Source organism: Cupressus sempervirens, chromosome 7 (genome assembly GCF_028749045.1).
Source record: "Cupressus sempervirens isolate cs-2001-9-10 chromosome 7, ASM2874904v1, whole genome shotgun sequence".
Lineage (NCBI taxonomy): Eukaryota > Viridiplantae > Streptophyta > Pinopsida > Cupressales > Cupressaceae > Cupressus > Cupressus sempervirens.
This window is the reverse complement of record NC_143124.1, coordinates 329,752,692-329,775,359: the sequence shown is the minus strand read 5'-3', so window position 1 is coordinate 329,775,359 and position 22,668 is coordinate 329,752,692. Positions and strand designations below refer to the sequence as shown.

The following is a 22,668-nucleotide window of genomic DNA, read 5'->3' as shown; positions in this document are numbered from 1 at the left end:
ATCAAAAGAATCCATAAAGCACCTAGAGCATACTAACAATGAAAGTCATAAAGCATGAAAAACTTAATTAGTATCTATGTGTGCAATAGTCATAGTGGATAAGTGAAGAATAAAGAGATAATCCTATGGTTGTTAACAACTTTTGGAGATAATGCATAATAATGGTAGTAGAAGATAAAAAGGATATGGTTAGATGGAATTAGTCTAGAGGTAGCTTCAAAAGAATGAACTCAGTCCAATGAACAAGAAAACAATGTCAAAAACTATTGAAAGCCTAATCAAAAGAAATGCAATCACATTTTTTATAGGCTACAGGCTAATCATGGTCCTACATATCCCAATTCTTACATCCTTATTTTTTTCCTTGAAAATTTATTCTAAATGTTTTGATAAGATAATGACTATGATATGGCACAACAAAATTAAAGCCCATGTTGAGGGATGAATATAAAGAACCATAAACACTAATTAGTTAAAAACTTGAAATTTAATACTAAATAAATTGTATATAATACCTAGTTGTAATTAAATTTATTCAAAAAAAAATTTTTATCTTAATAATCTTAGCCAGAACCAGAGGACAAAGCCCAAAAATGGCATAGATGTTCCAAGGTATGAAACATTCTAAAAAAGAGGGAAATCATGAATTTCATTGAACGGCTCCATGGTTGCAAACCCTTTGTTACCAAGACTATGGTTAAGAGTTGAAATGAAGGAATATTTAAAATAGATGGGGTGGATTTTATGATGATGGAAGATGTCATATCCACTATTATTGGTATTCCCATCTTGGGAAAGAAATCCTATAGAGAAAAAAATGTCAGAGAAAGTGGTGGTGGAATTCACAAAGGATCAAAAGGAAAAAAGGCATTGGTGAAGAGGAACTCATTATCTTTCAAGCTCCATCAAGCCGCTGTGGAGGTTTTTGTTGTAGGTTAGCATCAAATATATCACCCTCAACACCAGATTTGACCACCTTTGAACCTACCACTTCATGTTACTCAATCATTTTAGGTATGGGGTGAAGATTTCTATCCCCTTCTACCTCTACTCTTCTATGAATGAGAATATTAATGATTATCAAGAGAAGCATACTAGGTATTCGACACTCTATGAGGGGTTGTTATTGTTAATCTATGAATTCAAGGCTAGGATAATGGGAAAATAAATTAAGAGTAGGAAGAAGAGAAAGAAGAGTAGAGGGGACTCTGAAGAGTTAGAAGAGGACTATTTGCCTTCTGATATAGAGGACAGCCTGAGATGCATACTAACTCAGAGAGGGATGATTCCCCATAGAGCAGCACTGGTAAAAAAATCATCAAAATGGAAAGGAAGGACCAAAATTCTTTCCCCAAACCCAAGAAGGGCCTTGACACCTCCTCAAATAGGGACTATAATGAAAGGGTTGTTGGCATGAATACGGGGGAATAAAGTGTGGAAGGAGAGGAGGAACTTAGAGAAGGGGAGGGTTTGGAGAGGAAGAAAGGAAAGAGAATCATCACCATCAAAATGCTAACAAACAAAGAGGATGATGTCCAGACTTCCTGGGGCTAGAAAAGAAAACTCTCCAAGGTCAAGGAGGATAAATAGGGGATGGAGAAGGAGGGGTTGGAAGGGGACCTCAATTAGAGTGAAAGGGAGAAACAAGAGTAGGGCTACAAGGAATTTAGAACCAACAAATATAAATGCTTGATCATGGGAAAGGATAGGAATGTGGTGTGGTAGAATTTTGACAAATCTTTTGCTAAAATGGGGATCAATAGAGAGTTGATCAAAAATTTGGTCAAAGAGAGTGAAGAGGATAAAATCCAAATGGAAGAGTTGATTGACCATGCCTTGGTTATTTTTAGCAACACCAGTAAGGAAAACCCAGAAATAGATGTCCTCAACAATGCCAAAAATAGTGTGGTAGATAGTTTCCCCACCACCAAGTGGATTTTTCATGAAATCCAAGAGCTCAAATATAAGTTGAGCATCTTAGAGAGGGAGAACTATAGCTTGAAGGATATGATATCAGAGGAAGAAAATAGCATGGACAACAAAGTTGAGGAGGTCAAGAATAGGGTTTAAATGATGGAGAGATCAATGCATATTATAGTGGAACAAAGATATAATATTCTAAAAGAGGCCAATGAGAATATTAAGCTACTCATTAACAAAATGGAGGAGCAAAGAATCAATAAGGAGGATGACCTTGTCCCCCATAATGAAAAGGACAAGACCCCTGCTGATAGCTTGAGGAAGCATACTAGATCTAGCTTGAGGAATAAGGACACCCTGGAACCTGACTAGAAACTCTCAGACATGAAAGAGGTGGTAGGTAGATTGTTGGAGCTGGAAATCAATGTAGCAAAAATACTAAGAGATATCTCTTGAGCACCTTGGCTTTTCTTGGCTAGTCTTGGTTTTTTGTCTTGACTCTCTAGCTTTTTACTAGTTTTTTACTTTAGTATGGGGAGCTATTCCTGCTAGTTGCTTTTAGTTTCTTTTGATACTTTAAGAATTCTTTTTTTTGTCAGATCTATGTATTGTATGGGTTTCAGGGCCCTATTAAAACCTATTTTCCTTAAAAAAATACAATCTTAGCTAGAACTAATTATGAAAATACTTCCTACGGTGACCTATCAGTAGATAAATATAAATATATGTTATCAATATTCAGTATTCAAGGGTATTACATGGTAGGAAAAACCTATCCTAGAGGCGGTAAATCTTCTAATGAAACCTTGGATGGAGCATCATCAGGTACACTAATGCAATTTTTATACCCAACTTCTTCCATGGAACGTTTATCTATTTCCACTTCAACCTACACAACATCAAGCTTATTTACTAAAGAGATCATCAACATGAATTTCAAAGAATCAAATTAAAATTGGATTAGTACAATTATGATGTCTTGAGCTCCCTTTATATCATCTAGCCTATAAGGAATCTTTTTACTACACTTTTTCTACACATAGAACAAAAAATGCAAGTTACTACTTAAGAACTCTATTGTGGCCATTCAGTGGCTCAATAATAAGCTTTGTATAGACAAGAAGCAATAATTATCAGAAAGTTGAATTGCAATCAAGAGGTTTCTTAGCACTGACATTCATAATCTATAATGAAAAGCAAAATGGAAAATTTTAAGTAAGCAATTTCAATAGTAAAAATACAAAACCAACCTCATTGGAAGATTCCTTGTCAGAACCAGAGGACATTCCATTATTTTGGTTGTCGCACACTAAAGAAGAAAGAACATAATTTTGATTTTGCTTTGAAATGACAGTAGAGTATGGAACATAATCATTTTGTTCATCAAGAAAGATAGGTAGCTCTTTCAAAGATTCTTCCAACACCCCCTCTTCTTGTTCAAATTCCTAGGCCACTACTTCCATTGTGAATATATCATCTGTAGATGGTTGGTATGCAGCCACATCCACATTTTATTGGTTCAAATTAAAAAATACCAAGGCATGTAGAAAATCACTAAAAGAGTCCAATATATAGTTAATACCAATTTTCATGATAATTGTTTATACACCAAATAGCCACATAGAGAATGCATTTGTAACTACTAGCCAAATTGCCACTTCATGAAATAAAATCCATTTTGATGTAAACCAACAATTACGAGTAAAATTTTTCTCAAGATCATCTTTGATGTCCAATGAAACATAAAGGATAAATGATCAAAACTAACAATGAAAAGAAATCCATACCATGATTTAAATACATAGTGTACATGTTGGATTGGCATATGCCAAATGCAACATAGCACTAGTGATTGAAGACACTACATAGTAAATTTATATCATAACCTAGAGAGTAAAATATATGTGCTTCTTGCTTCTTCAATAACAAACAGGACTAATTTTGATGTCTTATATGGTGAAAAAATGCAACCTTCATCAAGTGTTGCACTCCTCTAGAACCTGGTCTATTGTTTGCATGAAGCATTGCCTCTTTACACCATAATTTCTCATGAGGAAGTACGTGTACTCTATTTAGATTTTCATATCATTTGTAGGATGTTGCCCCAAATGGAAACTAATCACTTAATGCAAATTTTAATGTCTCACCACAATTAAAACCTACAAAGATGTTTTAATATGTCATTAAATTTGACTTCACTTGACTAATACAATCAAAAGATTTAAGAAATCAATTAGACACAGTTAACAAAATACACTCAAAAAAATGATCTTTCCTATGTCTATATCATGACTAAAGCCTACATGGTATGCCTGAGGAAATGTAATTAAAAACTCCCCAGGTTCTTGTATAGCCTTATAAACAAGAATTCCATGGTCACACAATATTTTTGGCAGAAACATTGTTGTTTTTCCTATCAACAAACTAAAAGTTGCATCTTCTTCTTCTTGCATGGTCATTTTTGTGCCATACACATATTCCACAACTACATTTTAAAAATCATTAGTTGTATGTCCAAGAATACCATACCATGTCTTGGATGCACCAAAATGGTGATAGTTAATTCAGCCATGAAAAGAGAATAGTTAAATAAATAAATTTCCAAAAATAGTGTAATTTTAAATTCACAATAGTGTTTGTCATCATGTCAAATATGATGATCCTCAAAGAATAAAAACTAGTACATATTTTATATTAGACTTACCTGTATAAGTATTGATCTTCAAATGTCATGCAAACATGCTAAAAAGCATTCCAATGTAAAGCATTGGATCACTCACCCCCTGCACCAATTAGAATGGAACTTCAATTGGGTACAAATAATAGAAATGGTAGCTGCTACATATTTTGAATTACTAAAAACACCACCCATATTCACTAGGACTAGACAAGCTATAGACAAAAGCATTACCATAATTGGAGCTTTAAGTAGGTATAAAATAGATTTTGGAAGTCTTGAAATATCTTACATGCACCCAAGAAAGGCAAGGTATTAGTAGAAGAGTTAGAGACTTGTGACATATAGTATTCAGAAATTTGCAACAAGAAATATGATTTTCATTAAAAGAATATTTAAGACTATGAGTAATGCATGATGTTTAGTTACCATCATAAAAAATACAAGAAATGAACAAAAATACCTAGAGTTCTAGTGACCCATAAATAATCAGCTTGGACAAATTACATGCACAAATGGTGCAAGGGCCCTAGGTTCTGAATAATGTGGTTAAACATCAAGGAGGAGAATATTTAAGGTCAATAAGTGTCCAAGATGATGCAAGTTAGTTGAGGCATTCTTATTATGCATTTAGGCAATTTGATTTCATGTTATGCTAAGGTTACAAGCAAACTCAAAGGGTGGTCAACGATTGTTCAAACATTGGGAGTTGACCAAAAATCATCATTTTTAAGTTTAATAAACTTTTTTCATGTTTTTCTATAGTTGGGTAGTCCTTGTGAATTTTTTTGTGTTAAGGTTTTGAAAAAAATGTGAAATTTGTGAAAATTGCAATAAAAGTTGTCATGCAACTTTTTTGCAACTTTTCTTGCAAAATTATCGAAGCTCAATAGTCAAAGCTCTATTTGGATTTAAAATGGGTAGTTTAATTTGTAAGGTCAATGTAAGGTATATATATTTTTTATTTTCCACCTAGAGGGGGTTTACATGCTATGTACAGATTTGGAGTGGCTAATATAGACTTTTGAAGTGAATTTATGCATAGTCAGCAAGCATCATATTTGATTGTAAGGTGATAGTAAGTGACAAAATCCATTCTTAGAAAGTTTTATATTTGTTCTTAAATGTATTAAATTATTGTGTTGTTTGAATATGATAAGGTAATAGTTAGTTTTGGCTTATTCTTTACCTATTGTTTACCTTAGATTGTGATAAGGGTTTGTATGTACATTTTTTTTCTCTTAATAACTACAGTGAAACTTCCTAGTACTTGGTGAAAAGGAAGGCTTGTATGTTTAAGTGACATGAATGGTGAATTTCTTGATGCTTTTTGTCAGGCTGAGATACAATAGCCACATGAAGGGACTATTATCTTTTTTTGACGTGCTAATTGACCAAGAACATAGCAAAGAGGTCATTTTATGAGCTATGGAGAATGGAGCTTCAGTGGAAAACAATAAATTATGATTCCAATGGTGATGTGAGAGAAAAATCCATCATGGGTTTCGAGTTGTGAGCCTACAAGGCTAAAAAACAATTTCAAACCATAAAGCCTAGAAACTAGGGCTTGAGAGGAATTACCTATCAAAATAATAATTGCAAAGTTCTATGAAATGAATTAAGTTGTTACTCCCTTATAACCATAAAATTAAATTCTAGACCATACCACTATCTAATCTTCAATCAAAAAAAAATTACCACTTTTTATTGACTGACCTTATTCTTTCAACACCTTGCCACTATAAGCATGTACACCATAATTAACATGTTCTTGATACAACAAGAAGCCAACCCAATTGTCAAAATTCAATAATATCCATACATCATGATACATAATTGTCTAATATTATACATTAGATGTCAATCTTCACATCGTACATCTAGAATACATAAATAGATACAATCTTACAACATGAATGAAAATAAAAATTTGGCATACTTATAAACAAAGAATGTGGTTTAAATTCATTATAGGAATAAATACCTTGTATGGTTCTTTTCTTGTGCTCACAGGACCATTGAGGATTCACTCCCCAAAAAATTGTCCTTTCAAGTTTGAAAAAATGTGGGTGAGGGATGAAAACCAAATGAATACAATAGAACAATAGTTGAAGGAAGCAAAGGTATGGAGGTAAAAATTATATTTCTTGGTAATAAGCTAAAGATGGTCAAGAATAAATTGATACTTTGGTAATAGTTTTGAAGAAAAAGAAATAATAGAGTAGGAAATTGAGGAGCCTAAAAGGTTAGTGATTGTTAAAAGAATGGACACAAAACTCTATCTCAAAGAAAAGAAAATATTAAGAAGATATCCTTGGTATGTTAGTTTGAGCTTTACTTGGTTTGGAGAATACTTTAATATTCTCTACTTAACAAGGCCAAGCATGTGAAGGTGGAAGCTCATTTCGCCTCATCATCCCTCCCCCTAAAATTAATCTAAATTCCCCATTATCATCTAATTACATACTTCATTCATTCATTCATCCATTTATGAACTATAACATTCTATCAATACAATCAGATAACATTCATTAATATGATATAAAATTCATTAATAGACAATACTAATCAACACTTCATTAATACATAACAATATTCATTAAATTGAAATAAAAATCAATATTAATATGCAACATTCATAGATACTTACTTGAAAAAACAATTTTTCATCATCCAACAAAGTTTATCAAACAAGGTTTATCAAAGAGCATTTTTTAAAAATCATATCTTGTTTTTGTTTTCTTAACTCTCTTAATAAAAAGGTTGATAGGAACATCAATTTCTTTCTCATTCTTGTTGGTGTAAATAAGTATTTACTATTTACACTTTACTTAAGTTTACTAAGGTTAATTCATTATTTTATTATTTATTAGATTAGGCACCTAGGAGTATGCGTACTCATATGAGTTGTCTTGTTGACAACATAGGAGTTATCAACTCTTTTATGCACATGGTCTCTACAACATAGGATTTAGCATCTAATTTAAACACATTGTGTCTACAACATCTCTTTACTAGATACACCTTGTCATACTTATCCTCTTATTGATCTATGTACATTCATGCACAATGAAAGATAATCCACTTCTAGTGGATGTGTTCTTAGTTGTTGAGCTTATCTCTTCACTAACTCCTAAACATTCTAGAAGCATTCTAGAGGCCTTTATATATAGGCACTCCTAGTGTGTATGTACATATAACAACACAACACATATCACATCAATTCATTTTGATATTTTTATTCTGATCATACTTTATTGATCTATTTTGTGCTTGTGCTTGAGTTCCTTGATCTTGAATGATTTTTCCCTAAGGAAAATTCTTACATGGTATTAGAGCTGAGGGAATTTCTCTTTACATAGCCATTGGAGACCATTCTTGCTTCACCTCTAAAAGGACCTTGACACAGATCTAGAGTATCGCAATCATTGGGAGCATCTAGAGCCACAGTGAACCTTGCCATTGCATCTAGAGTGTTGATTTGATGAAATTTGACTATAAATTTACCTACCCTAGGCCATTATCAAATTTTAGGAAAATATTTCTTGCAAATCAGCACTTGAAGGCCTGATTTGCAGTATTTGGTATGATCTTTTTTTATATCTATGGAATTTATTCTCGGATCTATAATTTTCTTTGCAATATTCTCAAATTTTTGGATTTGTATTTTCAAAAAAAAATCGGCCTGTAGAGAATTTTTTTTGTAGGAATCGGGTTGTGAAATCCCAGTGCCTACAAGATATTTGGTGGAATATTGTTTATTGATTTGGCATCTATCCAACAACCCAAAATCTTCTATCAACCAACTGGCATCAGATTACACATTCATGACGGCCTTCACACATATTTTGACAGGCACCTTACAACTCATTGAATCAAATACAAGTGACTTTCAAGCCAAATTACCTTTCAATCTAGTGGTTTTTAAAATCTTCATATATCAAATGCAGGGTACATGTGGGACTACAGTCCACCATGCCCCCCAACTAGTCTTCCAAACTCTCGACCACCGGCTTTAAAGCTTCCTGCCAACTAATTTAGATTTTGACACTGCTGCTTCTCAAGACTCCCGTGGTAACCAGATGCCTGACTTCCTACCACCAAATTTGTTCTCCAAGCTAAATTTTTCTTTTTTGGCCCCCACTACAATGTTATCCATTGGCATTGTTAACCACCAGCTGACCAAATTTTGACAGCGTTGCAGACTCCTGATGCTACCACACAACACTCTAAGCACTCACTACATGTTTTTCTGTTGTTGGCCATGTGTCCTCTCCACAAAATAGTCTTCCAACTCAACCTAGCCTACCATGCATACAAATGGACACATAAACACACCACATTAGTGCTAATGAAGAAAACACATCAGTAACCATACTGTGTGACATCATCAATCATATAGTATGGCCCTACCACGTCACCTAGAGCCCCATTTTTTGCTAACATCAACCAACCATGGGTTTAAAATTGATGGTTGTTTGACTACCATAAACAGGCCAAATTACACTACTGCCATGGCTATTTGAATGTCAAATTTAACCTCGTAGTTTTCTAATTAGACCTCTATCCATATTCAGTTTTGATTTGACAATCTAACTTTGGGAGGCCATATCTCAGTCATTCAGACTCCAAATTAGGTGCAACTTTTTTTTTATTTTGGATGACATTTCCTAAACTTTTTAATGATGTGTTATTTTCTAGTTTTGGTGCAGAGATTTATCAGAAATTGCATTTTTTGGTAACTTACCTATCCAATCCTGCATTTTGCAACTTCAAATGCTCCATATTGGCTCATCTGGACACATTTTTAGGTTTCATTCTTTTTGAAAGTGCATAATTTTTTGTCTACTTTCCATATCTACATTTAAATTATGGGGTTGTGTGGACAAAATTAAAACTTTCAGAATTAGGTCCTTTTTTGCATTGTATTGCTTTGATAAAACTTCAAAATTGTTATACATCTGAGCTACAATGCTTAGTACCAGATTTGAACTCCAAAAGGAGGTTGCAAATAGAAAAATTAGAAACCCTCATTTGTCCATTTTGACAAGTTGCATATTGTAAACGTACTACATATAAAGTACCAAAAGCATCATTTTTGGAGGGGGTTCTTTGATTGAGTGAATTTGGGGGGGGGGGGGGGGAGGGGGTGTCTTGTGTTCTTGTGTCTCTCCTTCTCTCTTGTGCTCTTTCTTCTACATCATGGGTTCACCTAAAACTCCACTTCTAACTTCACACAATTATACTACATGGAAAGATATTGTATGGAGTAGACTAATGGAAAAAGGTTTATATCTATATGTTGATGGTACAATTACAAAACCCAATGATGCTACTGCACAAGTTGATTGGAAAATTAAAGACAACCAAGCTTTAGGAATTATTTGGAGTTGTGCTCATATAGATATCTTCTTCCACATTTCTAGCTTTAAGGATGCCAAGGGTACTTGGGAAAAACTTGAAGGGTTGTATGGTAAGGTGGATGAGAAAAAGGGATTCCAAATTGGGGATGATCTACTTCTACTAGATCCTAAGAATTTTGACACAATTCAAGACTATGTCAACAAAGCCAATGAATTGAAAGCACTACTTAAAGATTGTAGTAATCCCATGAAGGATGATAGATTGATTCATCACATCTTGAAGAGGCTACCTTCAGAGTATGCATCTTTTGTTTTGAGTTACAACACTTATAGGGTTCACCATGGGAAGTGCCTTCACTAAGCCTACATTTGATGTATTTGCAAAAATTTTGATGTTGGAACAATCCAAGTTTGATAGATATGGGAATTATCACATCATCAAATACCAAGGCATTAATGGCTAGTAATGAGAACCAATCAAATCAAGGTGGAAAAATTTCTACCGATGGCAAGAAAAAGTAGTGGAAGCCAAAATCACAATCAGAGACACATCAATCTTCCTCCTCACAACAAGGCAATTCTTCTTCCAACAAGAAGGGAAACAACGACAAGAAGGATAAATTATTTTGTGTATATTGCAAGAAACTGAATCATGATGAGCATCATTTCAAGACTAAGAGAATAGATGAGTTGGAAAACTTACTTCACAAGAAAAAAATCAATGTGCCAAATGCTTCCAAGGATTCAAATCCATCCACTTCAAAGAAAAAAGGACAAGCATTTATGGCAAGTTCAATTTCTTCATGGGAATGGATTATTGACTCAGGTGCCTCATATCATATGGGTTCTTCAAAAGGACACTTTCCTTCATTGAAGCAATCTAAGGTACCTCGCATCATTGTAGGGGATGATACAAAAATGAAAGTTAAAGGGAAAGGAAAAGTTGAGATGGAAAATGGAGAGTTCAAAGAAATTCTCTACATTCCTAACCTTAGCTATAATCTCCTTTCAATTTACCAAATCACTCACTATGGAGGTGGCAATAAAGTTGAGTTCCTTCTTGATTTAGTAATGGTGTAAAATCTTAAGGATGATTCATTGGTTGCAGTGGGTAAAGTTAATCATGACACAAGGTTGTATTCTTTCTCCCACTTTGTGCCTAAGTCTCCTTCACATGCCTTCTTGACAGAATCCCAATCACAAAGAAAATTATGGCATGAGCAATATGGAAATCTTTCCTTTTGCTATCTTCATCAACTTAGCTAAAAAAATATGGTCAAAGGTCTACTTACAATTAACTTTTCTAGGTGAATGTTCAACTTGTTCAATGGATATGCATCTAGAAGAAAAGTATGAAAAAGGGAAGTCTTCTAGAGCATCAGTTGTTCTTGAGTTGGTTCACATAGTTCTAGTAGGTCCTTTTTTAGTGACATCAGTTAGCAAGGCTCTCTATGTTCTCACTTTCATTGATGACTTTTCACGCTACACATGAGTCTACTTTCTTAATCACAAGAATGAAGTGTTTGATAAGTTTCTAGCCTTCAAGAGTCATGTTGAAAAATAATCAGGTAAATACATCAAGGTTCTTCATATGGACAACAAAAGTAGATATGTGAACTCAAGACTTAAAGACTTTTATGAACTTGGGGGTATTCATCTTCAGAATCTAGTAGCATTTAGTCCACAAAAAATAGATGTTGCAGCATTGAGGATTAGAACACTTAAGTCAATGGCAAGTTGCATTATTCAAGCTAAGTCTCTTGATCCATCACTTCAAGTCAAAGATATAAGCAATGTCAATCACATACTTAATAGATCTCCTCATAATTTCTTAGATGGAATGACTCCTTTTAAGGCATGGTGCGAAAGAAAACTAGTTGTGAAACACTTTAGAGTTTTTGGTTGTCCAGCATGGGAAAACATATCTTCAAGGGAATGCAAAGCACCACCACCAAGGCCTTGTACTTTCATTGGATATGAAGAAAATTTTAAGGCATATAGACTTATGGATACTGAGACTCATGAGATATTCATAGAGAGGAATATGCACTTTGAGGAAAGTTCACCTAACTTATCCTCTAATCCTCTCTATACTTCATACATTGTGGAAACTGATAGTGACAATAGTGATAGTTATTCAATAGATTTAGATATGTGGAATCCTATTGACAGATGTAGGAAGAGGTCACAAAATCAACACATTCCACATGCATACATTGCTATAGTGATAGGTCCATGTAATTCAGTATAGTTGGGCACACCTTGTCTTCCAGTTTCAGCATCAAGGATGACTTCTTGACAGACATTGCAAGTTTGTTTGTGGAGTCATACATAGAATATTTAGGAGACATCATTGATGATATACATCTTCTCTTTGATGAAGAATATCCTCCTTCAATTTTTACAAGGGAATATTTTGAACCTCTTGTCCATTCTCTACATGATTAGTCTTTCTAGGTTGATATGATTGTGGATCCTTATGTACAGCAATTGCAGGAGATCTCTTTATAGTGTTGGAAGGGGTAACCATCAGTATCAATAGAGAGATGGTTGAGAAAATTTTAGAGACACCATTCATCTTCAAGATTTTTTCTACACATTGGGGAAGCATCTCATATGTACCTATGACATTGTTTCTTCCCAAAGGGAAGAACATTATTCAGCAGTCATGGATCAACTTCTACATTAGAGTAGGTATCATTGATTGGCATTCTACATTTGGTTTGGGGGGGGGACTACCTTGTCTCCTTTATTCTTCTTCTCTCTTATGGTGGGGACCTTTTCCTCTTATGTGGTTTTTTCCTTCTCATACTTCTCTATTGTATATACATGATGTATGTCATAATGGGGGGGTCTTGATTACTCCATCCATCCATGTATCTTGTTTTTTCATCTCTCTTTTTAGAGGAGGGTTTTTCCCATGAGGTTTTCCCTCCTTATCCACTTTATGAGAGATTTCATTGTCTTTTTTACATGGGTACCTAACATGGCCTAGTAGCCAGGACCTATAATGCATTTTCATCCTAGATTTTGTGAGCTTACCTATCATGCATTTTCATCCTAGCTTTTGTGAGCTTAAGTGCATTCCCCTAAGTTGAAATTAAGGGGATGTGTTGGTGTAAATAATTATTTACTATTTACGCTTTACTTAAGTTTATTTAGGTTAATGCATTATTTTATTATTTATTAGATTGGACACCTAGGAGTATGTGTACTCATATGAGTTGTCTTGTTGACAATACAGGAGTTAGCAATTCTTTTATGCACATGGTGTGTACAACACATGAGTTAGCATCTAATTTAAGAAAATGGTGTCTACAAAATCTCTATACATGATACACCTTGTCATACTTATCCTCTCATTGATGCACATGCATTCATGCAAAACTAAGGATAATCCACTTCTAGTGGATGTGTGCTTAGTTGTTGAGCTTATCTCTTCACTAACTCCTAGACATTCTAGAAGCATTCTAGAGGCCTTTATATACAAGCACTCCTAGTGTTTATGTACATATAACAACACAACACATATCACATCAATTCATTTTGATATTTTTATTTTGATCATACTTTATTGGTCCATTTTGTGCTTGTGCTTGAGCTTCTTGATCTTAGATGATTTTTCCCTAAGGCAGATTCTTGCAATTCTCCTCCTCTTGTGGCACATGTAATGTCAAATTATGATTCCTCCTCCTATTTCAAGGAGTAGGAGGTTGCTACACTAAAGGGGGCTCTATTGCAAGAACAAGTAAATATGTTAAATTGGCATACACTTTTTCTTTTTTAAATTATTACAAGTATTTAATTAACTAGTACAGCATAATATGCAATTTTCTTACCTAGAAATGCCATGTCATGTACATTAACATTTTGATCCACCACCATGTCAACATGTTGAACACTTGGAACATGCTTCATTCCTTCACCATGATCTTCAAAATGCTCTAAAATATTCAAAAAAAGGTTACACATCAAATTGCAATTGAAGATGTTACATTGTATTCATAATTGTCTAAATTATTTCCAATAGAAAATTAATACCTCCACCACTATAATGTACATCATGGCCTTCATCACACACAAATTTGGTGATAGGATATGAAGCCTACAGTGAAATGTTATGCACTCAATTTATATTAAAAGATAATACCAAAAAAGTAATTTCTCAACTATTCAATTTGATTTTATTTTTATTTGACCAATTTAGTTGTGTCATTTGGTACACTAGATTCTTGGGTATGGCTTCTAGATTCTTGGTCTATGGTACAACCATGACTTTATAGCCTTCCTTTAAGGCAATTTTTTTATCTTCATTTGTGAGCTCTACATTGAACTCTTTGCCTTTTATTTTGTGCTTAATATCAATATTTTTGCATGTATGATTTGATTAAAAAAAAATGTTTGCAACATTATATAAAAAAATTATATGAAATTTCGTTGCTTCTGCTTACAAGTCAAGACTAAAGATTCAACTAGCCACTAGAGCCAAGTTTATGTGGGTCAACCTTTTCTAGTCTCACTTTTGTAGCCACTGATGTACCATATAGTTTATGAACAATTTGATACATGTTAGATTATATATTTACAAAGATCACTAATTAGTGCATGATTACATTCTACTTAATATTATCATGACATACCTTCTTTTTCCTTCTTCTAGTTCATTTCCTTTATTATCACATAGCCTTTTCTCTTTTGCATCTTCTATTATTTTATTCCACTCCATTGGTGAAATAAAAGGAGGATGGTCATACTTTGGGTTCTCCTTTAGACCCCTTCTATATTGGTCCCTCATAGTCTTTATATGTTTTGATGTTCTTTAGAGAATTAGGGTAGTGTCAAAAATATTTTCTCCAAAAATATCCTCAAAAGATGTAATAAGATGATTTAATTTTAATTCAGGACCTTGTCATTCCACCTTTAAAAAAAAATTAAAATTGTTAGATCAATAACTTTAATATAGTAAAATAAATAGAAGAAAAGAAAAATATTATAGCAATGATATGAAACTACGTACCTTTTATGTATGGTGGGTCCAAATAGCCTCAATGTCATGTCAAAAAGATGATCAAAGAAAACATTATTTCATACAAAAACATCATGGGATTATTAGTCCATAATGAGTTATGTATAAGTAAACTACAATTACACTAGAAATAATAACAATTTTAAAGCACTCGAAAGCTTTCATCATTTTAATGGAAACATATTTTTCTTGTTCAGCAACAATGTTCTAAAAAATGAACCAGTACTAGTCACACAGACTACTCCAGGAAATGGTTCAACTTCAGTAGTACTAGTCTCTATTGTCGCTCTATCAATTGAAGGTATATTTATTAGTGTACAAAATAGGTCCATGAGTATAAAATGCACACAAAAAAATGAATGATTAGCACATTAAAAAATATAGAAAAACAAGGTTTTACCAGTTGTACTTGGCATAATTGAGGATGTTTGCATGCTCCTTGTTGTCAACAATGCACTCAACAATATTAGAGTGATGAGCAAAAGAGGTGTCTGCACTTCATCATGAGCTAAAGAATACAATATTGTTAGCTAAAAGCATCTAAAAATAAAAGTTAAGTGTTATAATGTTGATGAAAACAACCAATGCTGCACCAGTTTCACTTTCAACATTACATGTCTTATTTCAACACTGAGTAATTGCCTTAAATAAACTCAACAGTGTAATAATACTGTAATTTTCAGTAATCTTGTTGGTGTAGGAGTAGCTTGATCATATCCCATGGAATCTTGAGTCTCATTTAGTATGTTTTGAGTCTTGATAGATTAGGGAGTTAGTTGTTTCATCTCATATTATTAGGTGTTAAAATTAAGGTCATGTTGACCATTTTTTATTTTAAGCAATATGGGTCAAAGTGATTAAAAAAGTTGAAAAATTCTATGCAAGGGCATGAATGAAGTGTAATATCATATTAAAAGTCCTCAATAAGTTTTTAAACCTATTTAGGGTGTCTAGGAAGCATGAGAAATCATAAAATGCAAAATATGCAAAAAAGTGTAAAAAATACCAAAAGAATGTTGTCAGCAATTTCTTTGCAAAATTTGACAAAGTGTAGAAGGTGAACAGTCATTCATATTGTTTGAACCTCTTAGGGAGGTGAAAAATCAGGTTTGCGTATAAAATATTGCAACCTCATGTTAAGAGATAGGGGAGAATGTGTGGAGAAGAGAAACGAAGTGTTTTGTATATAGTTGTGAAACGAAAATCAGTATTTTGGTGTAATATTTTTGTTATACTGGCATTTAGATTACAGTCCTTCTATCTTCTCTTTGAATTCATGGTTATGATGATCTTTAAAGTTTCTTATTTATGGTGAAAGGAATAGTACTTCTACCATTGACTAAACATTTGTATGTTAGCATTATATTATTACCAAGAATACATTACTTGTTGTTTGGACAGTAAATTAGGTATATTTTTAGAATATGGGGTGATAAAAAATGCACGTTTTCATTCGTGGAGATAGGGAAGGTGGTTTATAAGATTTTTTATTATTAATATTTTCCCCTCTTGATCTATATTAGAACTCTATCCTCCCATATCAGCATGGACCAAGAATCAACATATTGACTGTTGTTTACAAACAAAAAGATAGTGAATCGACAGCCTATAATCCTGTAGCAAATGCGAATAATGTTGCATAGATTTTTAAAGGTTGGCATACATGCTTGGGGTGTTAAGAAATATTTCCAAAGAATGAAGTGACTAAGATATTGAAGGTTGGGAGGCAGCCACCATATTCAACAAAGAAACTTGCATTATCACAAGGGTTTGGAGATTCTGCCATTTACCAATGATTGGAAGCCTGAAAGTTAGAAGTATGATATTGGCTTTGACAAGGTAATGTTGTATGGAAGTTTATTGGTTATTTTTATTTGGAGAGTAGGTGAGTTTTGAGTGAATTTATTTGTTGTAGACTTATTTGTTTAGACTTGGGCCTGTAGATTATATATCTGATTAAATAGTGAGAATCTATAATCTTGGAATTATGTTAATATCAATAAGAGATATCTCAATTTTCTTTTAGTTTGAGATATGTTTTAAAGAATTTGAGTTCTTAACCTACATTCCAAGGTAAGCTATAACATAGAGTAGTTTGTATTGGTGTTTTGAAGTCCACTAAGATGTGTAGAACATTTGTTTGTTAAAATCTCTTTAGTGGTAATGAATCAAGCCTTGTGGAAGTAATTTGAACTATGGTTTTGATAAAGATCCTACAGGTGTAAGGTGATGGAGGTGTTGTGAGGTTGTTTGGGTATTGTGAAAGGTTAGCTAGAGACATTTGGAATAGGTGAGAGTGGCACAAGGAATAGGCCAATCACTGGGTCTCTAACCTTGGAGAATTCTAAGGGATAGCATATGATATGCTAGTGGGTTGGAAGAAGCCTTAGTTGTAGAGTTGGTAAGATGAAACAATAGTTATCACCATCAATCCATCCATTAGTTGTAAAGAGAAAGTGTTAATTACACAAAGGTTGTGCACTACAACCGTCATCATGTTCACCACGCAGTGTTAGAGATGTCACAAATTGTTGTAGAAGAACACATAATATTCTAGATCATGATCCCTAAGATACTGTACAATATAAACATCTATTGAACTTTTATTATTGCTTGAGATTAATTACTGCTTAAATTCAAATATTTGACTCTACAGACCATTTCTTCTTTCATTTCCTCTATCTCCTCACTTGTGTCACCCTCGATGATAATCTTAACAATTTCATCATCGTATCTTTGTATGAGTTTTAGGGCCATGAACATAGGGTCAGCACTAAGGGTGATTTCATCTAGAAATGATGTTCATATTTTAGATCACATTTAATCTGTTGTCATTTAGCTTTTCCCTATCAATAAGTACCAATGTGTGACATCAATATCAATAAAATTCCATCAAAATAACTCCAAATCCATAAAGAAAGAACATAATTAGACTACATTTATTTCTATAAAATTTGAACAATTACAATAATTAACATTACTTCGTTAAAGAAGGTGTGTGAGATGGTGCATCCTTGCCTATGGGTGGTGGTCTATCCATGTTTCCCTATGAAAAAAAAATAGTAATTCTTAGCAATTAGTAGTGAAATGAAAGTAATAGACTTACCAAAAAAAATATTAATAAAATAGTAGCTTGTATATTGGAGTCAATATTACTCGGAGGCAATTGGTTTAAATGTTATATTTGCCAGTCCCATGATAGGGAAAAAAATTTGTATCTATACGATTCAAATTGTAATCTATCAGAATCTCTTCCCCTGTAGTTATTGATTTTATCACACATAAAAAAAATATGATTTCTCTCGCATTCCACGAATATACAATTTCACAACTTACTAGTTAATACCTATTGAGAACTATTTATAAATCGTGCAATATTTTCTATTGTTTTTGGCCTTCCATCAATATACATAGTGAACATTTTTCTTTGATCATTTTCTTTGCATTGTATATAATTTGGTGACCACATACTTTTTTTATATTGCACAATCCGTATCCATTTTTTGTAATTGTAACAAGATCCTACATACTCATGAATTCAATAGCTTTATTGTAATAGACATTTATGCCATCTGTGGAAAATAGGCCTAAAGATGGAGCTATGTGATATATCCGTTCATTAATAGAAAAATCAGTGGTAATTAGAGGTACTTCCTCGGGTACCCATTCTTTTTAAAAATGTGTGTACCTTAAGGGAACCTTCCTATCACCTTTGCTCTCATTATCATAAGAAATGACCCCCCTCAGCAAGAAAAAATTGAATTCATTTATGGAATTTTCTTCTAGTCTTTTTACCTCTAATTGATCTCTCTATTTTAGACCTACTAGATGTCTTACTTTTGTCTTATATTCTTGTATTTTCCTCACTCGAGGAAGCGAGATCAGAGAAATACCTATTTGGTGAAACCTACAATCCATAAAATGAGAGACATACTACGACTAAAGTTGATGTTGGTGGTAAAGAGAAGATATGAAAATAAAAAATTATATCTATTGGATCTATTGACTTATATCTATCGATCCATGTGATTGTGAAAGATCCTGGCCAAAGGCATTAAATAGCCTACATATGTAAATCATTTATCTTAAGTTAGCCAAAAGATTGGTCTAACTAATCTGTATATCTACAAAAATATTGTACTTAATGTTTATATCTGCACATATAGTTTTGAAAGAAATAGTTGGTCACCTTGCTCATCAAATTCACCCATATTGCCAATAGTGGCATGTTGTGATGGTTAAGTTGTTGAATTGTTATCCTTGCCATCAAGGTTCAAATCTAATGGGGATGAGGTCCCTCATTTGTGGCCTCACTGGTTCATAGCTCTAGGTTAAAGTGTTTACCCCTCTTTAAAAAAATTAATTCACCCATAGTATAATTAATGAAAATTTGACTGCTTATAATGCTCTATATACTAAAAATTATGTAGAAGACAAAAGTTACACAATGCATTCATTGAAATCATTGTATATTTTATAATTCCTTACCTCTACTTTATGTGTGGTAGCTATGTAATATCATTGTATATACTCAGGTCAGTGCAAGAAGTTAGGTCTCACTTTTGGTCAAAAAGTGGAAGTGTTTTTCCTATTTTTGAAATTTCTTGTCAATTAATGTCAAAATTTGATGCATTTAGATATTGAATATAAAAAAACTTCAGAAATAAAAATTTTAGTGTTTCAAATCTACTTTTTGAATATATAATTTATTTGTGTACCCATATGATAGATTTTTTTTTTGGTATGGATATTTAAAAACCACTTTTTCAAAATGCCTATTTCAGGACCATACCACACTCATGTACGAACACCGTAATTTCACACAAATAAATGAATTTTTATAAATCCTTTTAAAGTAAGTTACCTAATACACCTAAGATTGATGACAATATTGTTTTTTAATATTTTGTTGAATGATTTTTTTTTATTAATTACTAATTGGCTATAAAGGTAAATTTTAAAACCTCTCCTGTATAGACACCATAATTTGATCAAAATTTCATTTTTTTCAAAAATTCTTTTTTTTTAACTCAAAAGAATTGTATGTAAATTGATGAAATATAAATTAATTTAAGAAAATTTATAAAATAAAAAAGTTATTAAAGTTTTAGTGAACTTCACTATTTTACATTTAGGTACCACCTTTCATTAAAAAATAATGCAAAAATAGTAAATAAAATCATAGCACTATAAAAATTATATTTATAAAATCAGGATGGTGAGAGATCCTAATGGATTTTTATTTCATAAAAAAAATTGATTAGGAAGATCCTCTAAAAATTATGGCAAGGCATGAATTTGTCAGTTTAATGCCTTAGCCAAATCTTGAGAGGTCAAGGCATAGGCTTGGTCTCACCAAGCCTATCCCAAACCAAAATCTGAGGTAGGAGAAAAAAAATACCACCCAATGTTTTAAGAAATAGGCACCTATTATTTAAATTCAAAAAATGGGTACCCATTTTGAAAATGTCAAATCGACACATAAAATTCCCACCCAAAAAAAAAAATTGAATTTTTAGTAATGGGTACCCATTTTTTAGAAGTAAAAAATAGGTATCTATTTCTAAAAAATACAAATGTTTTATGTTTTCAAAAATAGGTACCCATTTTTTAAATTTCAGATTGGGCACCTGAACCGAAAATAGGTACCTGTTTCTAGAAGAGCACAATCACAATCTATGGACTTCCATAGAATTGCAACCCAACTTTGTGCTCTTACCCACTCCATGCCAATAGAGTTCAACACATAATAACTTAATTATAAAAAAATACAAGTCAAACAAATTTCTATAAATAAATCATGACCCCATCATACTTGACATTGATCGCACCTTGACAGACATTTCATTGATCATGTTACTAATCATCATCTTCATCCATGTCATCATCATCATCACCACCACCACCATCTTCATTGCCATCATCATCGTCTTCATCACCATTATCATGACCATCATCGTCATGACCATCATCGCCTTGATCATCACGATCTTCATCAACATGATGATGATCATTGTCATCATCATCATCACCACCATCATTGTTAGCATTAGTAGAATCATCGTCATCATCATATTATTCTTCATTGTGTAATGGTCATTCCTGATCATCATTTGCTTTGCCTTCTGATTCTTCAATATCTTCTTCTTCCATAACATTATACTTTACCATCCTTCCTCTTGGATCATGTCTAACAAAAAAATGACCAACCCACTTTGTGTGGAATGATAAAGTAAAACACTTGCTTGAATTGGCTTGCAAGAACATAGGGCTCATCTCCAACTACCTTAAATGACCTTGTATTAATCATTGTAAATCCACTATCATGTTCAATAACAGTCCTATCAAGATTATCTTGATTTAGTCATAGCCTATACCATTTGACGACAAATAGAACTAATTTTAATGAATTAAAGTCACACTCAAGTATATCATTAAAAATGCTATTGTTGGAAATCTGATTGAAAAGCTCATTGTTGTTGAAGATCAAAGAGGGAGATTTTTGTAAAAGAATTTTTTCAATAATTATTTTGTCATTGATGTCAAACCTGCTATTTATAGGGATGATATTTTCTTATAAGATCCAAGTACTATCACTTAGTTGATTGATGAAGAGGATTTGATCAACAAGATATAACAAGAGCACGTAAGGGAAAGGTTGAGTTATGATGTTGTAATGAAGTGCAAGGATTAGTTAAGACAATGGTTAAGTAATGTATTGATGACATACTCAAGGACACAGAGGTTGGTCACACTTAGAATTATTGGAGGAAGAAGTTGTAACAAGGTTGACTACAAAGCTTAAACTAAGATCATAAGTGGGTGTCGAGCAAGTTAGTTGAAGCCAAGTAACAAACAATTCTAGTGTGTGTCAAGTGAACATCAGGTGCCGAGCATTAGAAAAATTTCAATTGGTGCTGAGTGATCTTCAAGTACCGAGCATCAAGAAAAATACAGTTGATGCCGAGTAACACAATATGTGTCCAACACCAATAATTCAATAGTGTCAAGTTGCTATATTATTTCGCCAAATCTAAGCTGACATAGTGATTACATTGAATTTTTTGAATGAGTTAGAAGATAAGGATGACAAGTTGGTGGCACAGAATCCTATGTAAACCATTTTTGGGAAAATTCTAAAGGATTATTCAAGAAGTTTCTAGAGGAAATAGAATGTGGGTTAGATGCAATGAATCCTACCTAATCCATGCAAATTGAAATTGAAAAATGGAAGAATCGAGCAAGAAAAGGTACTCCAAGACTTCTATTTAAGAAGTTATAGACCAAGAAGCAAAGAGCTATTGATACTATTGCTGCTAAAGTGCCAAAATCTACAAAGTGGTTAGAAGGGTGTCAAGGAGGAGACATCTAGGAGAAACAAGAGCACAGAGGCTCTACTTCTATGAGTGGTCATCAAGAGATGATTGCACTGGTACATTGAGTGTGAAGACTCAAGGAGACAAAGCTTGAAAGAAGGGCAAGCTATCAAGAGTTGTAGAGATTGAAGGCTAGGCAAGGGTATGAGCTAAGAAGTGATCTAAGATCTACAAGATAAGTTGTATGTTGTAGTCAGGTCAAGATTTTTTAATACTCTCTAGCAATTGTATTAGATCTAAAAATCCTATGGACTTAGGTTGGCCTAACAGTAATTTGTAAATCCTTTAATAGGGTGGCATTCCAAG

The 22,668-nt window shown here is 33.1% G+C and overlaps 1 pseudogene; it reads right to left on the bottom strand.

The window, feature by feature from the left end:
- Positions 1 to 2,692: 2,692 nt before the first annotated feature.
- On the bottom strand, positions 2,693 to 20,714 carry LOC149546767 (lysine-specific demethylase JMJ13-like; annotated as a pseudogene).
- Between the last annotated feature and the right edge of the window lie 1,954 nt (positions 20,715 to 22,668).